A 26,881-nucleotide genomic window follows, 5' to 3' on the forward strand; every position below is an offset into this window, starting at 1 on the left:
GGAGCCACTGGAAGCTGGAAGAGGCCAGGAGGTTCTCTCATGGAGCCTTTGAAGAGAGCACAGCCCTGCTCACACGTTGATTTGGGACTTGTGAATTCCAGAACTGGGAGAGAATATATTTCTGTTATTTCAAGCCACCTAATGTATGATAATTTGTTAAGGCAACCCTAGGAAACTAAGATAGCCACTGTTATCCCTCACCTAGATTATTGTAATAGCCTCCTAACTGGTCTTCTTGTTTCATTCCTTACTTCCCTACAGTCTTTTCTCAATCCACAAACTAAAGCAATCCTTGACACTGTAAGTCAGATCATCCTATGCCACTCAAAATTCCAGTGGCTCCCAATTGAATTCAAAATTAAAGATAGGTTCCTTACCCTGGCCTGAAAAGCCCTATCTGATCTTCCCACCCTCTATCTCGAACTCCTTCTCCTACTTCTCTCCATCTTGCTTGCCCCATTCATCCACAACGGCCTCCTCTCTGTTCCTTGAATGAACAAGTGCTGTCCCCTTTAGAGCCCAGCCAGGCGGGTCCATCTGCCTAGAAGGCTCTTCCCCAGGTGTCTGCGCTCACTCCTGTGCCTCCTGTAAGTCTCTGTTCCAGCCTCACCATCTCACAGAGGCCTACTCTGGCCACCCTATTAAATATGGACCCCCTGCATGTCCACTCTGCTTCCTGAGCTTTATTTCCCCATAGCATCTACCATCTTCCAGCGTGCTCTCTACTTCACTTATTAGGCTTACTGCCTCTCTCCCTCCAGAGTAGGTGCTCTTGCCTGTTCTGTTCATTGTTGAGTCCTTGGCACTTAGAAGAGGGCCTGGCATGTAGCAGGGGTTCAACAGACATTTGTTTTATGAACAAATAAGTAAATAGCTGTTCACATGCCTTTTTTATTTCTAATTATTACTTTCTGAATATGCCATACATTCACATCATTCAAAATTCTAAAGGTACAGGAAGATGTATAGCAAAGCATCTTCCTCCAACCCCTGTCCATCCAGCCCCACTTCAGTTCCTCTCCCCAATGGCAACTGATAACAGTTTCCTTCCTATCCTCCTTGATTTTATATCGGAGTACCTATCATCTAGCTCTGATTTTTAATTACCATCGAAACATGAAGTATTTTGTGTCAGCACATAAGAACTTCCTCACTCCTTTTTACAGAGCATAGCACGTCATGGTATGTATAAACCTTAAAATGATTTAACCAGCTCTCAATTAATGGACGTGTAGGTTGCTTTTAATCCCTTGAAATTCCATACTTGTGAGTAATCACTGTAGCATAGTACCCTTTTAAAATAGCTGAACTTTTAAAATGAAATTTTTAATAAATGTTTATGAGGGTCAGGTCCTCCTCACCCCCCCAGCCAGAGCTGGCCATCCCGTCGATGCTCTCTGCTTCTCCTGGTCTCATTCTGGCTGGGGCTCCTGTCAGAGCCGGCTAAGAGTAACAGCAGCAGCTCATTGGACACTTGCTGGGCACTAGGCATTATGTGAAGTACTTTACTTAATTCCACTTAATCCTCTGTTGGAGAGGGATTAGTATCCTCATTTATATTTGAAGAAACTGAGGGTCAGAGTGGTTAAGTAATTTACTTGCCCAAGTTTGCACAGTAAGATTCAAAAGCAAGATTCTTTTCCAGGTCTAGTATCAGAACCTGGACTTGTGTGTGTGTTTTGTTGTTGTTGTTGTTGTTGTTTTGTTGTTATTAATCCTCACCTGAGGATATTTTTCCATTGATTTTTAGAGACAGTGGAAGGAAGAGAAAGAGACAGAGAGAGAAACATCAATGTGAGAGAAACACATCCATTGATTGTCTTTGCACACTCCCCAGCTAGGGCCAGGGATCAAGCCGACAACCGAGGTATGTGCCCTTGACCAGAATCGAACCTGGGGCCCTTCAGTCTGCAGGCCTACAGTCTTTCCACTGAGCCAAACTGGCAAGGGCCAGAATCTGGACTTGTGATCACTACATACTTAACTTTTCTGTAACTCAGTTTTTTCAATCATAACATGGGGATAATAACAGTGGTAATTTTATCAAGTTGTTTTGAGGGTGGGAAAGGAAGCAGCAGGGAATGGAGTGGATCAGAAAGAGTTCTAGATAGGTCACCATGAATTTTTAGGGATGAACAGTCTTTCTCAAAGTGTCATCCAGGGCCACCCAAACTAGCATCACTTTGGGTACTTATTTACCATGCAGGTCCCAGGACCCCTTCCTAGATTTCTTCAAGAGCAGAGCCCAGGGATCTACCTACAATTTTAAATTGGCATCTAGGTGATTCTGATGCACACTGAAATTTGAGAATTTCAGACTCTAGGATATGTGGTGTGTGTGTGTGTGTGTGTGTGTGTGTGTGTGTCTGTGTGTGTATGTGTGTGTGTATGTGTGTGTGTGTATGTGTGTATTTACTGCATTTCTACACAAATAGCACTCCTCTGACTCTATAAAAAAACCCTCTCTTCACCTTTCCTCCTCACTCCCTACACCCAACTCATTTTTCTCATCACCCACATAGCCAGTAATCTATGCAAAAGCAATTCCTGCATTCCAAACCCAGAAATCTGTGTGTTGTTCTGATTTCTTTTTTCTGGGGAAAAAAAAGTGATAGATGACCCACGAATGATGTAAAACTGTGACCTGGTGTCTTAAAGGTACAGGGACCCATCTGGCCCCTCATCACATCCAGTATCCCTGGATCCCCACAGTCTCTGGTCCCCAGAATCTCAGGGCTAGCTCTGAGATTCAACACTGCAAATTAAGGAGGTGGTGAAAATTTAAGTAAACCAATATTCATTAACATTATGATCATGTGTGGCATTTTCTATTACTAAATGAACCTGGTACACAGATAGTATTCACTTAAATAATCAATCACTGTCAACAAATTACAGGATGCAGGGAATGAAATTAGCAAAATGAACTAAGGCTACAAAATTCATTTGAAATTCAATTTAGTGACATTAGCTTTCAATTAGTCTGCCCAACTCCTTGACCATCTTCCTTTTGTACATATTTTTCTTTAAATAAATGTAATTAACCGTTTTACTGTTTAATTGCTGTTCAGTGTGACAATACCATTATTACATGGCTTCTATTGTTTCAGAGTGACATAATTAAAGGATGATTTGGGCTGAGGCCACCAGGGTAGTCCTGGGCTGTGTCTGGAGCTTCTACTGCAGAGGGGTGGGGGAACAGAGGGGTCCAGGAGGTGGGGATGGGAGTGCATTTGAGCTGAGGCTCCCCAGTGAGTATCTGATATGCTGCACTGCCTCTGGGTTCCTGGGGAAACCTTCTCACATGCCAGATTCCTCATTCCCTAGTTACACACAGTGGTTTGCATTAGACATTTCCGGCCTATTCCCCTGAAAACTCAGCCCCTTCCTCCTAGACCTTATTTCCGTTCACGACTCTCTGACACCTATGATCCAGTCACTCTAGCTGGGGAGTGGGAGTCCCCTCAGATTCCTGCCTCCCCCTCAGCTCCCAGGGGCAGTGAGTCGCCCCTTCGTGTCTTCTTCCGACGGCACCTGCTGTCTGTGCCTGTGACTGCCACAAGCAGCCTGGGTGCTCACCTGCACTCCCTTCTTGTCCCGTTGGGTGCCTACATTCTTGCCGCTACCTCACAGCCCACCCTGCACACTTCTGCCAAGTTTTAACAGACCCAGACACAGTCCCTGCCACCGCGCTCCACGACCCACAGAATCAAGCCCAAAGCCTCCTGCCTGTTCATTCCTGACTGCCCTTTGCTGTCCACCACAGCCTGTGGGTACAGCCTCACCCACCTCACCTGTTTCTGCTCCCTGCCTGTACCCAGGCTTCCCTTTAAACTGACCTCCTCCTGGCCTCTAAACAGGCCCTGCACTCTCATGCCCGTGCCCCCCCCCCCCAAACACACACACCTTTGCTCTTGCCAGCCACGCCATCTGGAAAACACACCCTTTCCATTTCTCTCTCTTAGTAAAATCTTCCTTACCCACGGCCCAGCCCAAATCCCACATCTGCAGTTAAGCCTTCCTGGCCACACCTCAGTCTCTGAAGATCAGTTTCCTTCAAAGGGCTCAAGCACTTACTGTCTGGGACGTCCCTTTTGATCCTTAATTACACGCTTCGTGATTTTCCTCTGCGCTCTCGGCTGAAGAGCACGTTCTTTGAAAGCAGAGACATGCCTGTCTGTGGTCCCTGCTTCTTGCAGATGGTCTTGCTTATGCCTTCCCTGAAAAAACAACACCCGTGTCTTTCATTTCCTGTGTGCAGGGCTGTCTTGAGGTGGACGAGTCAGCTGTGGTAAGAGCAGGCAGCCGGGCTTTGCCGCCGTGCGTGGTGGGCGGCTGATGGGATTTTGGTGAGACAGGCAGGGACCAGCATCACAGCATGTGGACACACTGAATTCTTCAGGAATCTTTGGAGAAGCTACGTGAATTCTGGGATTTTTCTCCAAGAATCCTAAAGAGGGTGGCCCAGGTGCTGGACCTGTCCTATCTCAGGTCAGAAGGCGGAAAAAAACAGCCTCACTTATCTCTGAACAATAGTTCCCTTCCCCTCGTGTCCAAAAGTCAAACGATGTATCTCTGTGTTAGCTTTCTCCCACTCAGTAAGCTACCATTTATGTGCCAGGAGCTGCGCCAAGTGCTATGCACATTTATCTCATTTATCTACACATTTATCTACACATTTATCCCACTGCAACCCCCCGAAGAAAGGTGGTTCCCATTTTAGAGATGGAAAGTCTGAGGTTGGGAGCAGTTAGCAAACCCAGCTGGTAAGCAGAGCCAGGTCAGAAGTTGAGTCTAAATGTCCCCTTCCAACCACCATCCTGACCTGGCTCCCTGCCCGCCCCTCCCCCTCCCAGCAGTTCTGAAAACCCATCTCTGGGAAGCCCCCCTCCCAAGCTGCCCAGATCACTCTGCAAACCACATGTTTTTCCTCACATCTGTAAATTTCTTGAGGGTAAAAACTGAGTCTTACTCCCAGTGCCTAAAATGTTTTAAGTGAGAGAAGGCATGTATAAATGGATGGATGGATGTTTGGATGGATGGATGGATGGATGGATGGATAGATGGTTGGATGAACAGTGTAGGTCCAAGCTCAGAAGAGAGACCGTATCACAAAGAGCATGGGATCTGGAGAAGGTTGGTTTGGACTCAGATCCCAGCTCTGCTACTTTAGTAGCTGTGCTGCTGACTCAGTCTCTCTGAGCCCCACTTTCCTTTTCTGTAAAACGAGAATAATAAATTCCTGATAGTGCTCTTGTGAGGAGGAAATGGTACAATCCATCCAATGTGCATTGCTTGGTGGCTGGAACATAGTAAATGCCCAATACATATTAGCTCTTACTACAATGGGCAGGAAGCTGGTATTTGAGTCTCTTAGTCCTTCCGACTCTGTCCTCCTTACCTAACTCCTCTGTTCTCCCCGGCAGGCCTGGGTTTCCCACCTTCTTCAGGAGCGTGTTCCTCGGAGGCTTGGGTGAACAGGAAGCTCCTGCCTGAGCCCTGAGTGTGTCAGGGAGGCAGGTGCTCTGTGTCGATTACTGGGCAGGTGTGGGCAGCTGTTGGGACCAGGCTGCAGCTGCTGTGGCCTGTCAGGCCCCTGTCAGACTCATCCTGACGGCAAATACAGCCCCAGCTCAGGAAAAGCTCAGCTCAGCCCCTGGAGAGGCTCTTCAGGGCCGTCCCGGTTTTTCCTAGCTCCCTGTGTGCTTTGGCAGCTCCGGCTCTCCGCACAGCCAGGGCTAGAGAGCAGGCACTGAGGTGCCCTTCCCCACAGATCAACTTACAGAGCACATTCCCTGGCTCCACCTTGGAGAACATCAAAGGCTGGAGCCAAAGCAGCCTGCCTGGGGATGAGGCGGCAGCTGCCTACTCTGTGTGATTCAGGGTGGCTGGAAAAATCCCTTAAGCTCCAAGTATTTTACTGCTCTAAGGCTGAAACTCCACCATTAGGGGCCCAATCTTATCATTTGAAGTGGTTCTCCAAGTGTGGTCCCCCACCAGCGAAGTCAGCAGCATCTGGGAGCTCCTTAGAAATGCAAATTCTCAGGCCCCACCCCAGGCCTTCTGAATCAGGGCTGCGGGAGGGAGTGTCTGTGTTTAACTCAGGGACCGGGAGAGGGGAGGGAAGGCCTGGTCTGGCTAGTGTAGTCAAGTAGAGATGGGGACCCACTCCTAGCTCTGCCTTCTAGCTGTGTGGCCCTGGGCAAATTAGTTCATCTCTTCAGCTTTGTTTGCACTACTGTAAACTTCAGATGGTACCAACAATTCAAAGGGCCCAAGATGAAATAAGATATATGAAGAACTTGCACATAATAGGAGCTTAATGAGTGCTAATATCCTCTCCCCAGTGCCCCACCTGGTTTCTCACAGAGAAGCGGTCTGGGTGGAGTGCCATGGTGGGGAGAAGGTACCACAGGTGGGATTGTGAATGTGGGTGGGATGCCGAGGCAGAGAAGGAGGCACAAAAATGAGAACAACTCTCTCCTCCTGGTTCCCTCTGCTTTGCAGGGGCTGGTGCTGGGGTGCAGGGCTCCAGCTCCAGTGACCCGCCCAGTCTCACCACCATCCTTCCCAGATTCTGGGTGGGGCTGATTCTCTGCTTACCTTTTCCCTACTTTATTCTAACCTCTTTTAGGTGCGTGAGATGCAAGTCTAAAGGTTTCCTGTGGGAGGTGACTGGTAGAAATAGAGAAGTGGTGAGTTTCTGGATCCTAGCCAGTTTTGCTCAGTGGATAGAGCGTAGGCCCGCTGGCTGAAGACTCCTGGGTTCGATTCCAGTCTAGGGCATGTACCTCGGCTGCAGGCTCAATCCCTGGCCCTGGTTTCTCTCTCACATTGATGTTTTTCTCTCTCAGTCTCTCCCCCTCCCTCCCACTCTAAAAATCCCCTCCCTCCCTTCTCTAAAAATCAATGGAAAAATACTTTCAGGTGAGGTTTAAGAAAAAATAAAAGAGAAAGCCAGCAGTTGACACAGATGCCATGCTGGAGACCTGACTCTTGTCCACGCACTGCCAGGGTCTCCCAAGAAGCCAAAAGGCAGGCAGCTGAGAGCATCGGAGAGACAGATGCGCCCCTGGAGAAGCAGATCTGTGCCCCAGAGCAGCCGCTTGCCTTCCTTTTAAAGCCTCAATGCACTTCCTGAGCCTGGGATGGGAGAACAAAGTAAGGTCTCAGTCTCACTGGCAGGCTCACAGGATGTGGTCCCGGGGTAATGACACTGGGATTTCCCTCACTCCCTATCACCAGGAATCCCAGAATCAATGTTTCATCATTAATTTAAGGGTTTATCTCTGCTAGAATTCGCATCTCCACTAAGCTATGCTCTGGGCTTGGTTTAGTCAGTTTGGATTCAAACCCCAGCTGTACCATTTGTTAGTTGTTACGTTCTGGTTAAATATTTAACCTCTTCAAGCCTTATATAAAGTAGGAACAGTGATTATATATTTAAGTGTATACTGTATATGTACTTATAATTATTTCAAGGATTAAAATATGCTGTGCTGTTTGGATTCCTTAGGAACATATCTCTTTTATTATGCACGTATTTCTTTAAAGTTACAAAAAAGAGAGGCAGGAGGAAGGACCTAAGTGAAAGATCACGATCAGGGATGGCTGATGGGTCTCCACTACGATGCCAACTTAGGGGGCTCTGCAGGCGCCACCAGCACACTGCCCTGCAAGGCTTGTGAAGGACTGCAGGACTGACTCGAGTCTCTGCAGACCAAGTGCATGGCTGAGCAGAAATGTCTCCTCCAATCTGGGCAGGGGGCCTGCCCACATTTACCCTCTCTGCTTTAGTTGCCTCCGCCCCGAAGGCAAGAAGACCGGCTGTGACTCTTGGGATTACCTGCAGTAGAATTACAGACGCCATTCCTGGGATCTTCAAAGGCTCCCACTGAAAGAGTAACTTAGCCTCCTAATGGAACACTGTCTCCCAGTATCATTCTGAAAGGTTGCACCAGTCACAATGCATCGCCTTTTGATCTTCGTGATAAAAGTCCTTGATGTGGACTGGCGAGCAGAGAGAAAGAAGAGTGCTCTCTGCTGTGGTGAACTGCACAGATCCTGAAGCCGGTTTTGTCAGGGTGGTGAGGACTAAGGGGTGGGTGGGACCTGGAGGACCCAAGCCCCCAGAGGCACCTGAACCCTAGCCTGTTGTCTATTCAGGGAATCAACTCTGGCTTTTGTGTGTTTCCCAGATTGGGGGCTAGGGGCGGGTCTCTGAGGCACACAGGTGTTTTACATTATTAATCAGTTAGATCTCTTTCTTCAGAATAATCTCTCCCTCCACATCTGTGGAAGCACTTTGAAAAGCGGCAGCAGTGTGTCTATGCAGAGTGAAGCGAGACGCCAGGGAGGGCCCACTGGAGGTAGGACAGCGGCACTGTGCTGGGGCCCGGGGGACACTGAGGGGCCATGAAGAGGTTTTGATTTTAGTTTCTTTTAAAATCACAAGAAAAAAATGAATAGAATAATGAATCCAGTTGAGATTTTATTTGTCTTTATACCAATACAACCATAAAGTATAATTAAAAAAATATTTTTAATGGTGGAAGGGGCCCTCAAAGGCAAAGTGCTTAGGGCCCAGGGAAATAAATCATAATGCAGCCCTGAGGACCAGGTATAGAAGAGACCTGAATGGGGTCTGGAGGCAGAGCTGTGGGTCCACTTCAGACCCTGTGACCTTGAGCAAAGCATTCACCCAGGGCTGTGGTTTTCTTGTGGTCCAGTGTCCTACAAGTCAGAGGAGGACGGAGGGCTCCTCCTCAACCCTTCTTCTCGGTCCCAGCTCTAAGGAGAGCGTGGAAATATGCACAAAGTATATAAAAGGCCACGTTCTCAAAGCCTAGAGGGAAGATGGAGACCACATGCTCCAGAGGACAGGTGAATGTTCCCACAGCGCCCTAACATCTTTCCCGTTCCCGAGAAAAAGTCAGTTAGGGAAAGGCTGGATTGGGCCTTTGAGGGGTTGTGGGGCTCCAGGGAAACAGAGCCTTCCCAGAACCGCACAACTCTGGCCAGAGTGTTAGGCTAGCTTCTGGAATAACTCAGGAGAGCAGGGAGATGGACGAGAAGAAGAAAGGGACTCCAGGTGTGAGAGGTGTGGCTAACCTGCAGACCAGGTGGTCCTCTTGCTCCTTGGGGTACTTAGGCTGAGATGAGGATCGGAAGCACTCTGAAAATTGAAAGGACTTTTCAAAACAGGCTGTGGGAGAGTTAGGGGAGAGGAAAAGTGGGAACGTTTGATTAGAGTGTGCTTTCTGGGGCGTGATGAGACCTGTTCCTTCTCCCCAAGGAATCGCCATAAAATCAACATTACTCACCCCAGCTCTGGGAGTTGAGTTGAATGTCTTGGCGATATCATTGAGTGCCAAATAAATCAGGTGCGTGTTCCAAATCGGGCAGATGTGTAACCCAACTGCCTACTGCTCTTCCTTTTCCCTCCTTTACTCTTTTCCTTCCCTCTATTTTGCTTTCCCTTTTTCTTCTCCCTCTGGCCCTCTACTTCTCCCCTTTCTCCCCTTTTCCTCTGCTTTCTCTCCACACACCAGAAAGTGGAGGGAAGCGTGCCAACTGGAGATCTCCCAACTATAGGGACCCCAAGCAGGAGGGTCAGGGATCCCCCCTGAGAACAGCGCCTCCATCTGCTTTCTGATGAATGCAGCTCTAGATGGCGGACTCTGAAGCTAACTCAGGTTTTGTCAGTGGCATTACTAGCTTACATACCACTTCGTTTCTTTTCCTCAAGCACCTTGGTAGAATGGACTGGGAATGGGGAAATTGAGGCAGTGCTTTTTCCTCTGTCTCTGAGAACAGGCGTCTCCCCACTCAGCTGTGTAGAGAGGTGCAGGACAGGGTCAGCAGACTGGGGGCCCAGCAATGCCAGCGTCTTCATCTGCAGGGGCAAACTACGACCCCAGCCTGGCCTCAAGAAGGAAACCCCTGACTCCTGCTCTGCCCATCCTTGGAGAGAGAAAAAGAAGGGACTGGCTTAGAAAAAAAAAAAAAGGAAGTCCAGGCATTCCCACATTCCCCAAGGCTGTTTGGGGTGTGGTGGGGGGCTGGGCAGAAGAATGGGCTGGCAGAGCCCTCTCCACCCCTGAGACCTCCCCACCAGGGCTTCCTGCTCACACAGTTTCAAAATTGCTGTAATTAAGAATCAAAGAAATGTATGTTCAAATAATCAAAGGCCATTTAAAGAGATTTTCAGATGGGCAAAATAGTAAAAGTTTTTGAAGGCTTTGCCTACTGAACAGGTGCTCTCAAATCCTACTGGAAAGAGCCACACAGGTTTCCTGGAGACACATTTAAAAAATGTAACCCCCCAATACATCCTTTGCCTCAGCGATTCCACTTCCAAGAATTTGTCCTAAGAAAATCATGAATATCATATAGAATTGCTCACAAAAATGGCCATTGTAATTTTTATTATAATAGTGAAAAATTTGAGACTTAGAAGAGTAGTTAACTGAGTTGTTAATTGGCTCTGAAAATGAAATTCAGAACATCCATTACAAATGATTATAGGTATGGATTTATTGACATGGAAGATGTTCATGATACACTACTTACATGAAAAAGCTGTTTCTGAACAGTATGTATATTATGATCCTACCTTTTGAAGAAAACATACATTTATAAGTATAGTAATTCTCTGTTACTGCATAGCAAATTACCAACAAAAATGTGTGCCTTAGAACAATAAACATTTATTACTTCACAGTTTTTGTGAGTCAGGAATTCAGAAGTGGCTTCTGGCTCACAGTAGCTCATAAGGTTATACTCAAGATGTGACCTGAAGTCTTTAAGGGGCTAGAAGATTGCCTCTAAGATATCTCATTTACATGGCTGTTGGCAGGAGGCCTCTTTCTTGCCACATGGACCTCACCATAGGACCGCTTGAGTATCCTCATGACCTGGCAGCAGGATTCCCCCCAGAGCGAGTAATCCTAGAGAACAAGACAAAGATTGCAATGTCTTTCATGGTCTACCTCAGAAGTCACACTTTGTCACTTATGCAATATTATATTGATTATGCAAATCAGCCCTATTCAGTGTGGTAGAGGACTACACAGCAGCCTGAATTCTAGAGGGCAGGGGTCATCAGGGATCATCCTGGAGGCTGTCTACCACAGTGCCTCTACTCTTCAATAAATAGTTTTTGAGTGCCTACTAAGCGTCAGATCATAGTGGCACCACACCGAGGGTACTCACATCAAAGGAGAGCCAAGGTGCCTGCTCTCTTGGAGATCATATTCTAGGGGAGGGGAGGGGAAGGGAGAGACACTAATGAAGGCAGAAAGGTAGCCATAAACAGTGATCCGTGAGCAAAGGGGAGCATAGGGGAGATGCTGTCAGAGAAGTAGGCAGGTCAGGTGAAGAAGAACCTTGCAGGCCACCTAAGGAGTTTAGATTTTATTCTAAGTGTGATAGAAAGCCTTTGGTGGATTTTAAGCAATGACCTGCTCTGATTTCTTTTTTAAAAGATCCCTCTGGATCAGGGAAGAGAATGCATTCAGGGGCAAAAGTGAAGTCAGAGAGACCAGCTTGGAATTAGTAGGAGTAGTCTAGTGATGGTGGCTTGGATGACTACACCAGTAATCCTGTGACGAAGTGGGACAAGTGGGATTATGGAGGGATGAAGAGTGAGAATGGAAGGTGCAGAGGCAGAGATAGTGAAATGCAAGCCATTTTGATGGGGGAGGGAAACAGAGATGGCGTAGATACAGAGGGAAGTGGTGGTTTGTGGGTTGATTGTGCCCTCCCTCCCCACCCCAGAAGATATGTTGGAAGTCCTAACCTCTGGTACCTGTGACTGAGACCTTATTCAAAAGTAGAGTCTTTGTAGATGTAATTAAGATGAGGTCATACTGGAGTAGGGTGGGCCCTTAATCCAAAATAATTGGTGTCCTTATAACACAGGAGAAGAGACTTGGAGACACACAGGGAGAATGCCATGTGAGGACAGATGTAGAAATTGGAGAGAGGCAGGTGCAAGCTGAGAAACACAAAAGATTGACAGCTACCACCAGAAGGTAGGAAGAGACAAGAAGGCATTCTCCCCTATAGGTTTTGAAGGGTGCATGGCCCTGCCAACACCTTGATTTTGCATTTCTAGTCTCCAGAACTATGAGACAATACATTTCTGTTCTCTTAAGCCACCCGGTGTGTGGGACTTTGTTACAGTAGCCATAGGAAACTAAGACAGTGGTCAAGGCACAGAATTTTAAGGAGAGGCGATATTAGAGCAAGTTTGGGAATGATCCAGAGAATGAGATATTTAGAGGAAAAGAGAGCTGGGGTAACAGCCAGAGTGGAGTAATGGGGAGGAGCCCTGGCAGATGGAAGGGTTGGTTTTTGACATCAGCAAGTCCACTTCCATTGCAACAGCAAGCGAGAGTGTGTGTACAAATACAGTGGAACCTCGTTTCTCAAACTGTTTGAAAACCAATTTGTTAAAAAACTGAATCATTGTTTTCCCATTAGAAATCATGTAAATTAAATTAATATGTTTCAAACCCCCAAATAATTCTGTTTTAACCTTGCTTATAGAAAGTACATGTCTAATGTACTGTTTAATTTATAAATAAACACTTCTTTTCTTAAATTTATGGAACCACTTCCTATTAGCCTTAAACAAATTTTCCATATATCACTGCCTTGGAAAGGCTATCACCAGCTAATTGCTTTTCCTTTATCCAATCAACAACAGTTTTTCTACATATTCAATTGCCTGTGATTGTTGTTTTGTGAGCACTTTCACACCCTTAGCAACATTAGAACTCTGAATGTTTTAAAATTGTGTTAATCCTCAATTTCTCCAGCAACAAAAGCATTCTCTTCTTTGTTTGTTGCCTGAGAGACGCTTTTTGTCATGCTGCGGTATCAGCAAGAAAGGGTTGTCAGGTCAAAAACTGAAGTTTTGGTAGACAACCGAGACATTTTTATTGTGAACAACTTGGTCAAGAACCAAAATGTTTGAGATGGGAAATGTTCAAGAACTGAGGTTTGGACTGTAGAGGTAAGTTCATAGGCCTGGTGGTGAAAAGATAAGAGAGTTGCTATCTAAGGGCTTCAGTTCTCTCAGAATAGAAGAAATATGAGACAAGATGTGTGGGAAAGTGAATTTAATAAAGAAATATGGTAGGTCCTAGCTGGTTTGCCTCCATGGATAGAGCATCTGCCCGCAGACTGCACAATTCTGGGTTCGACTCCAGTTAAGGGCACGTACCTCGGTTGCAGGTTCTATCCCTGGCCCTGGTCGGGGTGCATGCAGGAGGCAACCAATCCATGTGTCTCTCTCACATCGATGTTTCTCTCTGTCTCTCCTTCTCCCTTTCACTCTTCCTAAAGATCAATGGGAAAAATATCCTTGGGTGAGGAAAGGAAGAAAGAGAGAGAGAGAGAGAGAGAGAGAGAGAGAGAGAGAGAGAGAGAGAAGGAAGGAGGGAGGGAGGGAGGGAGGGAGGGAGGGAGGGAAGGAAGGAAGGAAGGAAGGAAGGAAGGAAGGAAGGAAGGAAGGAAGGAAGGAAGGAAGGAAGGAAGATGGTAGAATTTCATTCAGACAGAAAAAGTTTGGAAAACTATATCTCAGAATCTTAATAGTAGATATCATTAAAATGAAATTTGGGTTGAGTTCTCTCCTTTCTTTTTTCTAATATAAAATTTCTAATTTTCTTCCAATGAGCTTAGATTAAATATCCAATAAAAATAACTTTTCGATTTGAAACCCTATATGTCCTGGTGCTGAGCCTAAAGTACCACCCAGCTCTTAAGGGTACTGGTGCTGAGCCTAAAGTACCAGCCAGCTCTTAAGGGTACGTACACACCATGAAGATGGGATGAAATCGAGAGTCTGTGGGGTTTTTTCAGTGAGAAGGAATAGTTGGAATCAAGGAGAAGCCCCAGGCATGGACAGCATCCAACAAGAGTCATCCTGCTTTTGGATAAACACCAGCATGAGCAAAAGCAGCAGCATCCTTTAAGGACACATGTGCCTGGGGATTTGCAGACCATGGAGGGATCGGAAGACAAAACCCAATTCCTTCCTTGGAAGATGCTGATGGGGAAAATGAGACAATTTTAGGGGGATAGCAATCTGAATCTGTGCCATTAACCTAATGCACATTCTTGTTAGCCTGTAGTCTAGTCACTGCCCCTTTAATTATCTGGTCCTGCAAGAACTGTTTACCCAAAATACGACTCCCATTTTAGAGAGGCCATAAACCATCCCCAGACGGAGTTATCAGCGCTGGCGCCAGGCCAGGCCTTTAGTTGTGGTCTCAAGGCCCCAGCACATGGGGGCTTTTTGCAAAGCCCGCGAAAGCTCCGGAAGTATAATCCATATTTGGGGACAAAGAAACCAAAGGAATCTAAAGGGAAAGCTTCCTCCATATTGGTTGACTCAGGATTTGAGAGAAACAGTCTCCCCTGAGTCCTGTACCGGTACATGTGAAATGTCTGGAAATAAATAGGTTTTTCCTGTGCCTCCGGTACTCCTGCGTATTTTTTCGGTCACCTGGTAAATTCTGTAACAATGCAACTCTTGCTCCTGGAGGCTCTGGGCAGTCACACGTCTGCCAAGGACCTGCTCTCTGTAGGAGATGGAGGATGGCTTACTTTCTGCATTTTGTGAGGGCAGATCTTAATGCCAGTAGAAGCACCATAAAGTTGCAGAACTTCAGAGCACCTGACCCACCTACCTCAGAACTGGCAGAACCAGGACCCTGTGTTATTAAAAAGCTTCCAAATGACTCTGATGGCCAGTAGAGTTTGGGAGCCACTGCTCAGGCCTAACTCTCTGTTATGTGGTTGAAGAACAACTGTGCTCTGGGACAGCAGCTTATTGGCATAGAGGCAATGCTGATGTCCCAGGTGTCCTCGAGTCTGAGTCTTTCCACTCCCCCAACCCCCACCAAACCCTTTTCTCATAGAGTCCCCACCCCCACCCCCACCACCAGTGTGTCCCCTGCTCCTTTGCTCCTCCAAGTCCCACTCTTCAGGGACCCGCTCAAGTCAGCCCCTCATCACCAACATTACAGAGCAACTGACTACTCTCTCCCTGAGCGCTCCAAACTCAATTCATCCAGGGATGGCAGCCTGGGTATTTAGATACTTTCTCCCCCATGAAGTTTGCCCACCGCTGTGAGGACAAGCATTCTTTTCCTTTCCTTCCTCACCCCTCTTCCTAGCGGAGTGCTGGGCACATTGTAAGGAGGTGGGAGGCCAAGTGGACGGAGTATTGAACACTCCCACTGGCAGCCAGGCACGCCAACTCCGTGCCTCAGTTTCCTCATCTGTAAAATGTGGCGGGTGAGTGAGGTCAGTGGTTTACCAACTTAAAAAAAATTTTTTTTAGCAGTGGAACCATTTCGTGCCATTGGAATCAGCGCCCTAATTGTATAAACCAAATGAAAGAGGTGCTGTGGCTGCAGCAGGGGTGGACGCTCGCCTCCCCTGCTCCCCGCTGGCTGCAGGCATGGTTTGAAACCCGGTGAAAGGACTCCCAGCTGACCTCTGACACCGGGTAATGCTCTACATGCCAAGCAGTTTCTTAAATACGCGCGGTCGGCCGTTGTGTCTGATTGCCAGGCCTTCCCTGCCGCCACGTCGAAGTGCTCTGCTCCATGGCTCTCCGCCCGGCCGTATCTGGACATTCCATTCCACTCTGCTCCCTGCACACGGCTGCCAAGCCGGGCGGCTGTGATGCGGCCGGTCCCTCGCCGGGAGGGAGCCCCCCGCGGCTGGACAGGGCTGATGAGTTTTCATCGTATTTAACAGAGACTCAGGGCTCCCTAGGGAGGAAGAAGCTGCTCTCAGATCCCCCTTGTAAGCTATCTGATGAGTGGCTGCTTTTCTCTAAGCTCCTGGGATGAAACTTGTCAGGGGAGATTTCCCAGCTGAAATCCTTTACTCCCTCCAAAGCTGTGGCCCAGACACTCCCACATCCTCCCAGCAACTCTGACATCCTTTCCTTCCCAACGATCGGGTTCACTTACTAGCCATGGGCCCTCCCTCAGGAAATCTGCCTCACTCTTTGAGCTTTGGCACCCTGATTTATAAAATGGGGATATCAGCACCTACCTGGCAAGGCTGTTACTCAGCTAGTACGCATCAGTGGAAGTGTTCCAGTTGTTAGAATGCTCAAGTGCACCCATAGCGGTAGGTGAAAAGCCACTGCCCCAAGCCCCTGGGTTTCCCTCACCTCCAAACACTCTAGCCACCCGCTGTGGAATCCCCAGACATCCATCTCTGTCGTACCCAGCAGGAGATTGCAGGCCCGGTTCCAGAGCTGTGGCCAGACTCAGTTCCGACAGATTGGTGTCCGAGCCTTCCTGGTTGTTACATATTTTAGTATTACCCTTGGCTGTGGCGATGCACGGTAATGTACCTGCCACACCCAGCACATTAGTTGCTGGGACACCAGAGAGATGGGGATTTTTATAATCATACTTCTCAGCATGGGGCCTCTCAAATTTGTTTTCCTCAGTCAAAGCCCAGCTAAAAATTATCCTTATTCATGCTTTCACATCACCCCTCCTTTCCTCCATGGAGAGCTGAGACATTGACAAGGGAGCCTTGTTTATATGTTGTTTTTAAAATACTCTTAGGCCTCCATGTAGTTTTATGTCTAACTCCTTTGTGAGTTGATTTCAGATCCAATAAGGTTAAAAGAGATGAACCCATTTTGTTTGGATATCAGGCTGCAAAGGGGCAAAACTGACCTGGTCCCTGGTGACCGCACAGCTAGATTACAAATAAATCACCCAGGAAGGATACAATGCCCCGTCAAACCCAACCCCCAAGTTGTGAACGAGGAGACTCCCAATTTAAAGAAAAGGGCATTGTCAGGAAATCGTGGTCAACTTTCAATTTGTCCCTGTCCTAGTGACCTTAGGAAACCAGGTGAAGAAAGAGTCCTTCAGAGAAGGGGGCAGACCAGCTCAAGCACCACGGTTTGCTGTGACCCACTCATCCATCCATCCATCCATCCATCCATCCATGTATTCACTTATTTATTTTCTACATCTTCCAAAAATTATTTTGTTGCTGTAGAACATACAATACCTTTACTGTGTTGAGAGAGAAGAAAGGGAAAGTGGGGGGAGGAAAGAGAAGCTAGAGTAGCTGACAGGTAACTAAGAGAAGAAGAAGGAAATACAGTCCCCATCCAGCAAAGATTCATTTACTAAGCAAACAACGCTTTCTATTTTCCTTTGGCTGTTCTGAAAAGGCCTCCACTGAGCAGTATCGATTGGGGAACTGGGCCACTGTCCCCCTGCCAAGCAGAATCCATCAAGACTTCACCAGCACTTGTGAGAGCTGGTTTTCCAGCCCTGAGGAAGCAGGACCCCAGCGGGTTCTTTGCAGGAGCCAGTTTGGGTTTAAGTGTGCCCAGGAAGAGGGGAAACTGAAGGCAGATCCAAGAAACTAGGGCGGAGGGCTCAAAGAAGTTGAGATTCACGTTCTCTGGGTGCGGTAGGCCTGGCACCTGTGAGCTGGGCCCAGGGCCTTGTGCCCAGCTCATTGGAAGGGCTGTCAGTCACCCAGCTGAGCAACTGACCAATAGGTCTGTCTTTATCGAACAATTCTCAATGTATCCTGGAAAATCCACCAAACTGAGATGCTTGACCGGTGCCTTGGGCCTTTGCTAGGGAGAAAATGTTGTCATTCACTTAAAAAAAAAATGTTTTTATTGATTTTTAGAGAGAGGGGAAGGGAAAGGGATAGAAAGATAGAAATATTGATCAGCTGCCTCCTATACACACCCCTCCTGGGAATCAAGCTCACAACCCAGGCATGTGCCCTAACTGGGAATCGAACTGACAACCTCTTGGTTCCTGGGTTGATGCTGAGCCACTGAGACACACAAGCCAGGCTTGTCATTCACTTTAAATAGTGATTCTTGAAAGCTGACTAGCGACTTTAAACATTAAGTGTAGGAAAGAGGAAGAGGGCCTGACTGTCTGCATTGACTGACCCGATTAGGAGAGCTGACTCAATGGTCGACAGTTAAATTCCAGGGTTCTGGGGGGAAAAATGTTTTGAAAAGCAAGTTCTTCCTCATTACAAAAGCCAGAAGGTGGCCCTGAGAAAGGCGGAGTTGCTGCGCCCATTCTCAGCAGAGGTCAACCGGGGCCGGAGGGAAGTGGGGTGGAGAGGAAGGTGGAGGCCCTGGCATAAGCGAAGGCAAAGTTGGAAGCATAAAGCATGTGTGGGGCACAGAGTCCTGGCCCAGCCTGACCGGAGCCATGCCTGCCCTGCACTGTGGGCTTAGGAAAAGTAAGGGTGGTGCCTGTGGGCACGGAATGCTAATACTGGGAGCTCACACCTGTCTGGTGGTGCTTAAGAGGTATACATAGCATATTAACTGGTGAATTCTCCCAACAATCCTCTAAGGCAGGTATCATTTTCCCCCGTTTTACAGTCAGGGAAACTGAGATATAGAGATACTAAGTAACCAGCCCAATGTCACCTACAAGTAAATGGTAGAGCTGAAACGTGAACCCAGCATCCTGGCTCCCATACCCTGAATTCTCATTCACTATGTGATCCTGTCGCTATCAATATAATCGAGAAAGGGAGCCTGTAGGTGTGGAAGACGATGCTTTCAGGTGGGGACCTGTGGCCTTGAGGTGGAGGCAGCCACCAGGCAATTGGTGTTGTCTCCTGCAGCTCTTGAGGCCAAGGGCACAGAGGGCAGGCCCCTGAGATGGCTTTCCGGGCCACCTGCCCCCCTCTCCCTGGTCTTGGGGACGGAGGGGAAGGCATTGGAAGGTGCCTGTTTTGTTTTGTTTTGTTTTGTTTGTTTCTGAGCTTGTCTGCAGGACAAGGTCTTATACATATGAAAAGAAGATGGAGGCTATAGGAATAGGATGATATAGGTGGAGGATGGGTGTGTATAGTCAGCCACATATCATCCCCTTTCTCTTGGCGGATACAAAGGCAGAGGTCTTTATGCTGAGCCGATCAATGACCAGTCAGAGCACTCTTTCATCCATGAAAAAATCAATTAGTCAGTCTGAACCAACAAAGAAGAGCAACAGGGTGGCCCGAGTGATGAAACCCACTTCTGGGAAAGCTTATTCTGTAGTTATTCATTTAACTTTCAAAACAACCCCTGACATAGGGACTACTATTCCATCCATTTTTACTGATTGACACATGCCCCATGGACAAAAGCCTTCTATGTAAGGCATGCATTTGTTGGTGGAAAGAGGCCTGGGCTGAGAATCAGAACACATAGCTTGTAGATCCCACTTTGCTGCTTACAAGCACGTGTTGTTCGGTCTTGGTCCCCTCACCTGTAAAATGGGAGCAGGGATTGAAGTACAGCATTGTTAAAGCTCCTTTCTGCTAAGGCTCTAGGATTCCTGTACTGCCCCAGGGCCTCTTCCCATTGGCTTCCTGGGTCCAGGCTGGCTGCTCTGCTCCTGCCCCAGCTGCCCCTCTCCTAGCAGGCACAGACTTGTGGCTTTCATCCAAGCTCTGCCCTCCCACCTCACCCCACCCCCAGAGCCTTCAGTGAGCATCTGTCATTGCTTTCCTGCTTCTTGGTGTGAAGCTGGGGAGGAGGTGGCACCCTGTGGTTCCTAGCCAAAAGCCAAGGCTCTTCCCCATCTGACTGAGGAGGGGGAAGGAGCGTGGCAGATGGTGAGCAGAGATGCTCCTGTCCCCAGGCCCTGGGTGGCTGTCATCTGCCAGCCTCAACTCACTCCGGCCATGGCCTTTCCGTGCTGGCAGCACCCAGCCTGCAGACCAGCCAGTCGGCCAAATGGCCTTTGCAGACAAAAAACACTGAGCCTTGGTTTCATACTTCTCATCACTTTTGATTTTTGAGTTGGCACTTCCATTTCCTTGCATGAGGATTCATTAGGTCAGGATCCAAAGCAGCCCGATGGCCCTCTGCCCTGCTCGCAGGTGTCAGAAGGCCTGGACAGTAGGGCAGAGTCCACTTCAGGGACTTACCAAAGTACTCCCTCCCCTGACACCTTTCATGAAGTCTTCCCTGAAAATGCAGGTCTACATTTACCTCTGACTTTTCCATTTCTCTCCCCACCCCCACCCCCACCCCCACCCCCTCTCTCTTTCCCCTGAAAATGCTACAGGGTGTGGCTATGCCTGGGTGGTTTCCTCATCTCTTAGAGGTCAGCAGAGAACCTATGTGGGGCATAAGCAGGCCTTGGACATAAGTGGTTTCAGCACAAATCCCAGAGAACATGAGCAGAGCAGGCCCAATATACCAGGCCTGTGAATGCCATCTTTTCTTGTCTTCTCCACAGTGATCAGCACCGGGCTCAGGGCTCAGTACATCAGCGATGATCCATTGCTGATCCAAGAAAGTAGCCAACCTGGTTGGAACTCCACTTCCTGCACTGAGAGGAATGTGGAACAAGGGAAGGGGGGATTGCTAGGGGTGTGCCATGGAGTTGGGCAGACACAGGAGCGGACTCTACCACCTCTCCTGGAAACTTAACACTCCTTAATCGGAGCGCCTACAATTGGATGTACATAAACGTGGAACTGAAGCATATGTGTGTCATATTTTATTAAACTGGAAAATGCCACGGGAAAGCTGTAGGCACACAATCCAGCCCTTGACGGTCAGGGGCAGCCGGAAGCAAAGGTGACCAGCCCTCTGTGGTTGGTGTCAGCGAGGAGAACAAAGACAGAGTCTGCATTTAAGAAAAGCATCTGGGTGAATCTCCTGGCCGAGTCTCCTGTGGGGCTTGGAGAATGCTGATGAATATGTGCATTTTGAAATGATCAGGAGTCAGTCTGAACTCTATCACATATAAAAATACCTTTGGGGGCAACCAACCCTTTCTCCACTGCTGTGAAGTCCAACCCTTTCTGAGGAAGGGGACCTGGGTAACATCCCCACAGTCTTTATCATTGTCAGCCATCATTGCCAGGGTAAGTTACTGAAATGCCTGCTTATGTGTGGGGCTTGAATAAAGCTCTATCTGGGATAAGACCCAAGTCCTTATCACCTCCCGCAGTGATCCTGTGGTCTATCCCATTTCAGCCTACGCACTAGGAGACCACGTGGGATGGTGGATCAAGCATGGCTTCTGGAGTCTGATAAACCTGGGTGTGGGTCCTGACTCTGCCATTTAGAGCTGTCTGTTTTTAAGTAAATCACTTAGCTTTTCTGAGTTTTAGATTTTCACCTGTTGTTGTGAGATATAATGAGAGAACCACTATTAAATATTTGTATAAGCAAATCTTAAGCCCCTTCCCTTCCTACCCACTTATTCTTCTTCTAAGGCAAACAGTGACCTGGGTCAGGGAGGGTGTAGATGTGGCACATGTGGTGTCCCTATGCTTCCAATGCATGTGAATTAATCCATAATTAATCACTGCACTGTGCTCTGTCCTGCTAAGCTTAAATAAGGCCCCAGAATCTTCAACCCAGTGTTCCAGGCTGCACACCATTTAGGACCTAGACAACTTTCTCTATAACTCATTTGGTCTCTTGAGAGTGGGATCATTCCAGTTTGGTGGACTGTGGGGAGGCCAACAGTAGTGGTCTATTTCCCAGGATCCCCTGGGAAGGAATTTATTCCGAGAGAAGAGAGAAGGGAGTCACAGAGTTAGAATTAAGGGCAATGGCCCATGGTGTGGGAGTAAGAAAATGGATTTTGTGACTCAGAATGACCTTGCCCAGCCCCATTGGATTGATGTCTGAACCCTTATTGATGGACGAGCTACAAAAAATATATAAAAGATTACCTTCACAATGATGGTGGTAGTTGCCAATGGTCTAAGATAGCTACTGCTTTAGGACCTGCAACTTCTGCCTCAGTGGGAAGAGGGAGAGTGTCTCTCTGGATACCTATGCCAGGTTTGGGGCATGGGCAGGTATGGGGCGTGGGCAGATGTTGGACATGAGCGGCTTCAGCACAAGTCCTGGAGAACACCAGCAGCAGCAGGGTCCTTGGGGGTGCCCAGGGCACCAGGCTTTGGCAGGCACCCTCTGTGGCTACTGCACATGCCACAGACAATGGCTGAAAACCTGAGCTCAGCAAGGCAGAGCAGGTGAGAAGGCTGCTTTCAGGTTCCCTGAGGCCTCGATAAATAGTGTATCACCCACTGGGAACTCTCAGAACTATAAGGGGAGAATTTGAGGTGCCACAGAATGAATAAGAGGCAGCCAGAGAAATTTTTTTTAAATAGTACTCCTAGAGCTCTCCTCCAATTCAGCCCCTGGTGGCCTAGGAAACTATAGGGTTGGTGTATGATGCTGAGCCCTCATGCATTCTATATCTATATATTATATCTATCTATATATCTATATCTATATATCTATATCTATATCTATATCTATATCTGTCTATATTGAGTTTTTTAATGAGCCTCTGGTATAGGCATTAGAAGCAGCAGCTGGATTTTATGCCTCATGGTGTCTTAGGCAGTCCCTAGAACAAGCTGGAATGATAGTAGGCCCTTGAAAAAGGCTGGTCAAAGGAATGAAAAAAATGAATAATGGAATGAATTCATGGATGGATGGATGGATGGATGGATGGATGGTCATTCCTGGAAGCCAGTATTGATGGTCCTCTGTCACTGATCTTTATTTGCATTTTGTTTTTCCTTCTCATTTCTCTCTTTTCCTTCCTGCAACATGTTTCTTGCTTCCTTAGTTTTTATCACCTCCATCTCTGTCTCCGCTGTGAGCTTCCTTTCTCATAGGTTCACCCTCCTGAAATCAGAATGAAAGTGTGAGTCAATTTTCCATTAAGTTATTAATTAATTGAGTCAAGAATTGTTTATTGAACCCCAGCTGTTCCTTTGTCCATTCGTGCAAGCACTTGACAAGATGTTTATTGAGCACCAGTGGTGTGTCTGAAGTGGTGCCAGGAGCTAACTGATGGGGAAGCAGAAAGATCTAAACAAGATCCCCGCTCTCTGGGGTCCAACAATCCAACAAAACCAACAGAAACTGGAAGCCACTGATCTCTGCTGATCCATCCCTCCCACCCTAATCAGTTGCCCCTCATTCAGGTTGTATGGGACAGTCCTCTGGCCTTGTCGCCTCTTGCTCACTTGCTAATTGGTCTAATATCACTGCCTGCAGCCAGGCCCTCTCTCCCCTTTACCTCCCTTTACCCTGCTCCTCTCATTTATCTTCAGTCCCTTCTGCTCCTTCCTTGATTTGAACCCTCAGGTCTCAGAATTACTAGTAGAAGAGATCTTGGAATGCATCAGGTTTCAGTTATGCCTTCCCCAAGCTGGTCCCTGGGTGCTGGCAATAGCCTCTCCTCGCTGCATAATGGGGCTCCTGGCTCCGCTGTGGCAGATTCATATGTTTGGCTTAAGTTAACCCACTTTGTCTGCCAGAAATTAGAGCTCAGGATAATCCTGATTCATCTTTTGAGCTGTAGCCTGTCAGATATTGGAATTATAGCTATTATGTTTCTTTTCAGGATTTTCTTCTTGAGAGTAAATATTTCCAGTTTCTCAGCATTTCCAAATTCAAATACGATCTGTCACAGTACAGAAGAGTTTTCTCTGGACAGACCCTAGTATTCTTATAAACCCCTCAAAATATGCCCTATCCCCTAAATGACTACTATAAAGAGGTCTTCCCAGAAATTGAGGTCAGCTGGACTATTGCCTTGTCTTAAACGACCACTTTAGTCCTATATACCCTAAGTCTGCATCCATTACTATTTGCCCTTACTGAACTTACAGTCAACTAAAATGATCAAGTCTTCTTGACTTGGCTAAAACGAGATATGTTAAGGTTAAAATAAACCAAAGAATTATCTAGTAGTTCAATCCACCAGTTTCTTTTCTTCCTTCCTTCCTTCCTTCCTTCCTTCCTTCCTTCCTTCCTTCCTTCCTTCCTTCCTTCCTTCCTTCCTTCTTTCCTTCTTTTCTTCCTTCCTTCCTTTTTTCTTGCCACAAGGCAGAATTCTATGGTTTTATTAACACAAATACAAAGTGCACACAATCCATCTATTCATTTTCTTCACTGTGCAGCCAGGCCTTGAGATCGGTGACTCTGATAGCCAGCTGAGCTGCTCTTTCCACAATGTCTTTGTGGTTCTTCGGGGAGACATTGTGAGCAATCTCAGCACAGTGAGATTTATTGCACTTCTAGCTCCTTGACACTGTGGACCAGGATCTTCTGAACGCTACTGGGCAGCATGTGTATTGTGGGGTTTTTTTTGTTCCAATAACCAATGTTGGGCATCAAGATCTGGCCATTGAATCTTCTGTACACTCTGTTGTCAACGCCTCTGGGTTTCCTCCAATTCCACTTAATTTTGACATATAGGTCTGATTGGTGCCGGATGAACTTCTTGGTCTTCTTTTTGACAATCTTGGGTTTCACTAGGTGTCTGAGGGCAGCCATGGTGCTGAGTAGGAGATGGCTGCCACCTCCATAGGCAGTGCCAAGGAAGAGACCAACCCACTAATTTTCCAAGAAAGAAAACTGAGGCCCAGAGAAGTCGAGTGGTTCACAGCTTATATAGAGTGGGACAGAGTAGGGATTCCCAACTCCTGATCTGGTACTCTTAGCTTTTCTGAGTTTTAGATTTTCATCTGTTGTTGTGAGATATAATGAGAGAGCCTACATCAAGCTGCCTTTTGATTGGCTGCCACTTCAGAAGGGAAGTAGAAAGCATTTTCTGCTTTCAAGTTAGCTTATCTTATTCAATAATTTGCACTATAGGGTATTGGAACCCAATGCATGACCTTGGGTTTAGTTCTTTTGGATTTCATCTTATTCACTTCATTCAATCTGTCAAGATCATTTCCGGCCTTGATTTGGCAATGCATTGCTTGGCAGGTCCTCCCAGCCTGCGCTGGAACTTCTTCTAGCTCTGGATGGTTTTTGTTCGGTGTGCTCTGCCAGTTGTTCCACTGGAAGCTTGGCAGAGAAGACACACTGGCAGAAGCCAGACTCACCATGAGCTTCCTTCTCCCCACATCCATCTGCTTGGCTATTGCCTTCCACAGTGGGTTTCTCTTCTCCCATTTGCCTCTCATCCTGCTTCTTAGGAGCCCCACAAATCCATTTCAGATCCTACTCCCAGTATGAAATTTAGGGGGAAACATGACAAGCAGAATTTGTTTTATTTTGTGACTTAGCCTTTTCTGAGAGTCTATATGAGAAAAATTCCTGGGCCAGGCATCACCCAGATACTGGTTCCTTTCACTTTATGCACTCCCATTATTTCTCTCTCCTCGGTTTTCCCATCAATATAATGGGACCATATGGAAATTCTCAGCTAGTGACCATCTGCTCTGCGTTATTAGCTATGCCAGGGTCTTTGTTTATCATTTGCATTTCATTTTAATTGTCACCACAAGCCTTCATAGCAGGAAACATCCCCATTTCAAAGAACAGAAAACTGAGGTCAGAAAAGTTAATTGCCAGGGTGCATTCAGTTAGTAAATGGCACAATTTTTTCACCCCCTGCCCTCTTTTGTTGAGTGATTGTAAATATCAAGTAATTTAGAGATGAGTGCAAAGCTGCTTTGCAAAATATAAAGCACTCTGTAAATATAAGGGAGTATGATTAAAATACTGAGGTTCCTCATTTGCTTGCTTGCTTTCCTTCTCCTTTCTGTCACCTCCCTAAAGTATAAGCAGCTGCCTTTGGTCCAGACCTATCAAAGAAATGTCATAAAATCATTTTTCAAAATGTCAAATGCCTGTGTACTTTAGCCCAAAGTAATTAAGCCCTTTTATTTTCACTAAGTCACAATGCAGCACCCTGGGAACTTCCAGAATGTGCCCTTTCTCCTCCATCCTGAACTAATGGAAATCAAGGCTGAAGGCTGAGCTTGCAGGGGAGTCCATGGGAGCCCTTCAGTGCCTCGGAGGCCTGGCCTGACTGTGGCCGGTCTCCAGCAGTGACCACAGAGTGCTAAATAATAGCAAGGTTGAATTATTTATCCAGGGGCTAGTGACACATGGTGGCACGGTCCACTTCTAGCAGAGTGCCAGGGTCCCAAGGTCTAAAGTGAATGGATGCCAGAGGCAGGTCTACAATCCTCATCTCTAGGTCACCACCTCCACCCCCACCCCCACAGCTCCACTCCCACCCCACCCCCTAAATTATTCCACCTCCTACACAATAGGCAGAGCAGGAACACAGTGCCTGGAGGGCAGCTAACATTTCTGTGACATTATTGGGTGTTTAAGCTGAGCTAGATATTTGTACATACATTTCCCCATTTCATCTCCAGAGCAATGCTTTTTATTCTCTATTTTTCCTGGTAAAGAAATTTAGGCTTATGCTCCAAGTTACACAGTTGGCAAGGGGTAGAGCCAGAATGAGAGCCTAGGTCTGACTTAATTCAAGGATACCACATGGGCTTCCTCTTGGAATTTCTCTTATCGGACAATTAGTTGTTTGTTTTGCTTTTGTTTTTAGATATACAATACATTTTTGTTTTGTTTTTTATTGATTTCTGAGAGGAAGGGAGAGGGAGTGAGACACAGAAACATCAATGATAAGAGAGAATCATTGATTGGCTGCCTCCTGCACACCCCCCTACTGGAGATTAAGCTCACAACCTGGGCATGTGCCCTGATTGGGAATCGAACCATGACCTCCTGGTTCTTAGGTCAACACTCAACCACTAAGCCACACTGGCTGGGCTACAATACTTTTTATCATTAAAAAAGTGTGGCAAAGAAGAAAAAGAAAGAAATCCCTAACTCCATTTGTGGTTGCTTGATATCAAAAGCAGATTAATAGCAGTTTCAGAAATAAATACCATTTATGATAATAAACACAGAAATCCTAAATTAATATTAACTAGCTAAATCCAACAACTGTGAATGTCAATAAAACTAATATAACAACTAAACATTATGATCAAGCAGTTTGATCCACCAAAAAAAAGAGCATGAATA

The 26,881-nt window shown here is 46.9% G+C and overlaps 1 pseudogene across 1 annotated transcript; it reads right to left on the bottom strand.

The window, feature by feature from the left end:
• Positions 1 to 23,964: 23,964 nt before the first annotated feature.
• Positions 23,965 to 24,409, bottom strand: LOC307098491 (large ribosomal subunit protein eL32-like; annotated as a pseudogene). The gene has a single exon. The product of its transcript is annotated as a large ribosomal subunit protein eL32-like (transcript).
• Between the last annotated feature and the right edge of the window lie 2,472 nt (positions 24,410 to 26,881).

This window comes from Cnephaeus nilssonii (assembly GCF_951640355.1).
Source record: "Cnephaeus nilssonii genome assembly, chromosome: 4".
NCBI classification, from domain to species: Eukaryota; Metazoa; Chordata; class Mammalia; order Chiroptera; family Vespertilionidae; genus Cnephaeus; species Cnephaeus nilssonii.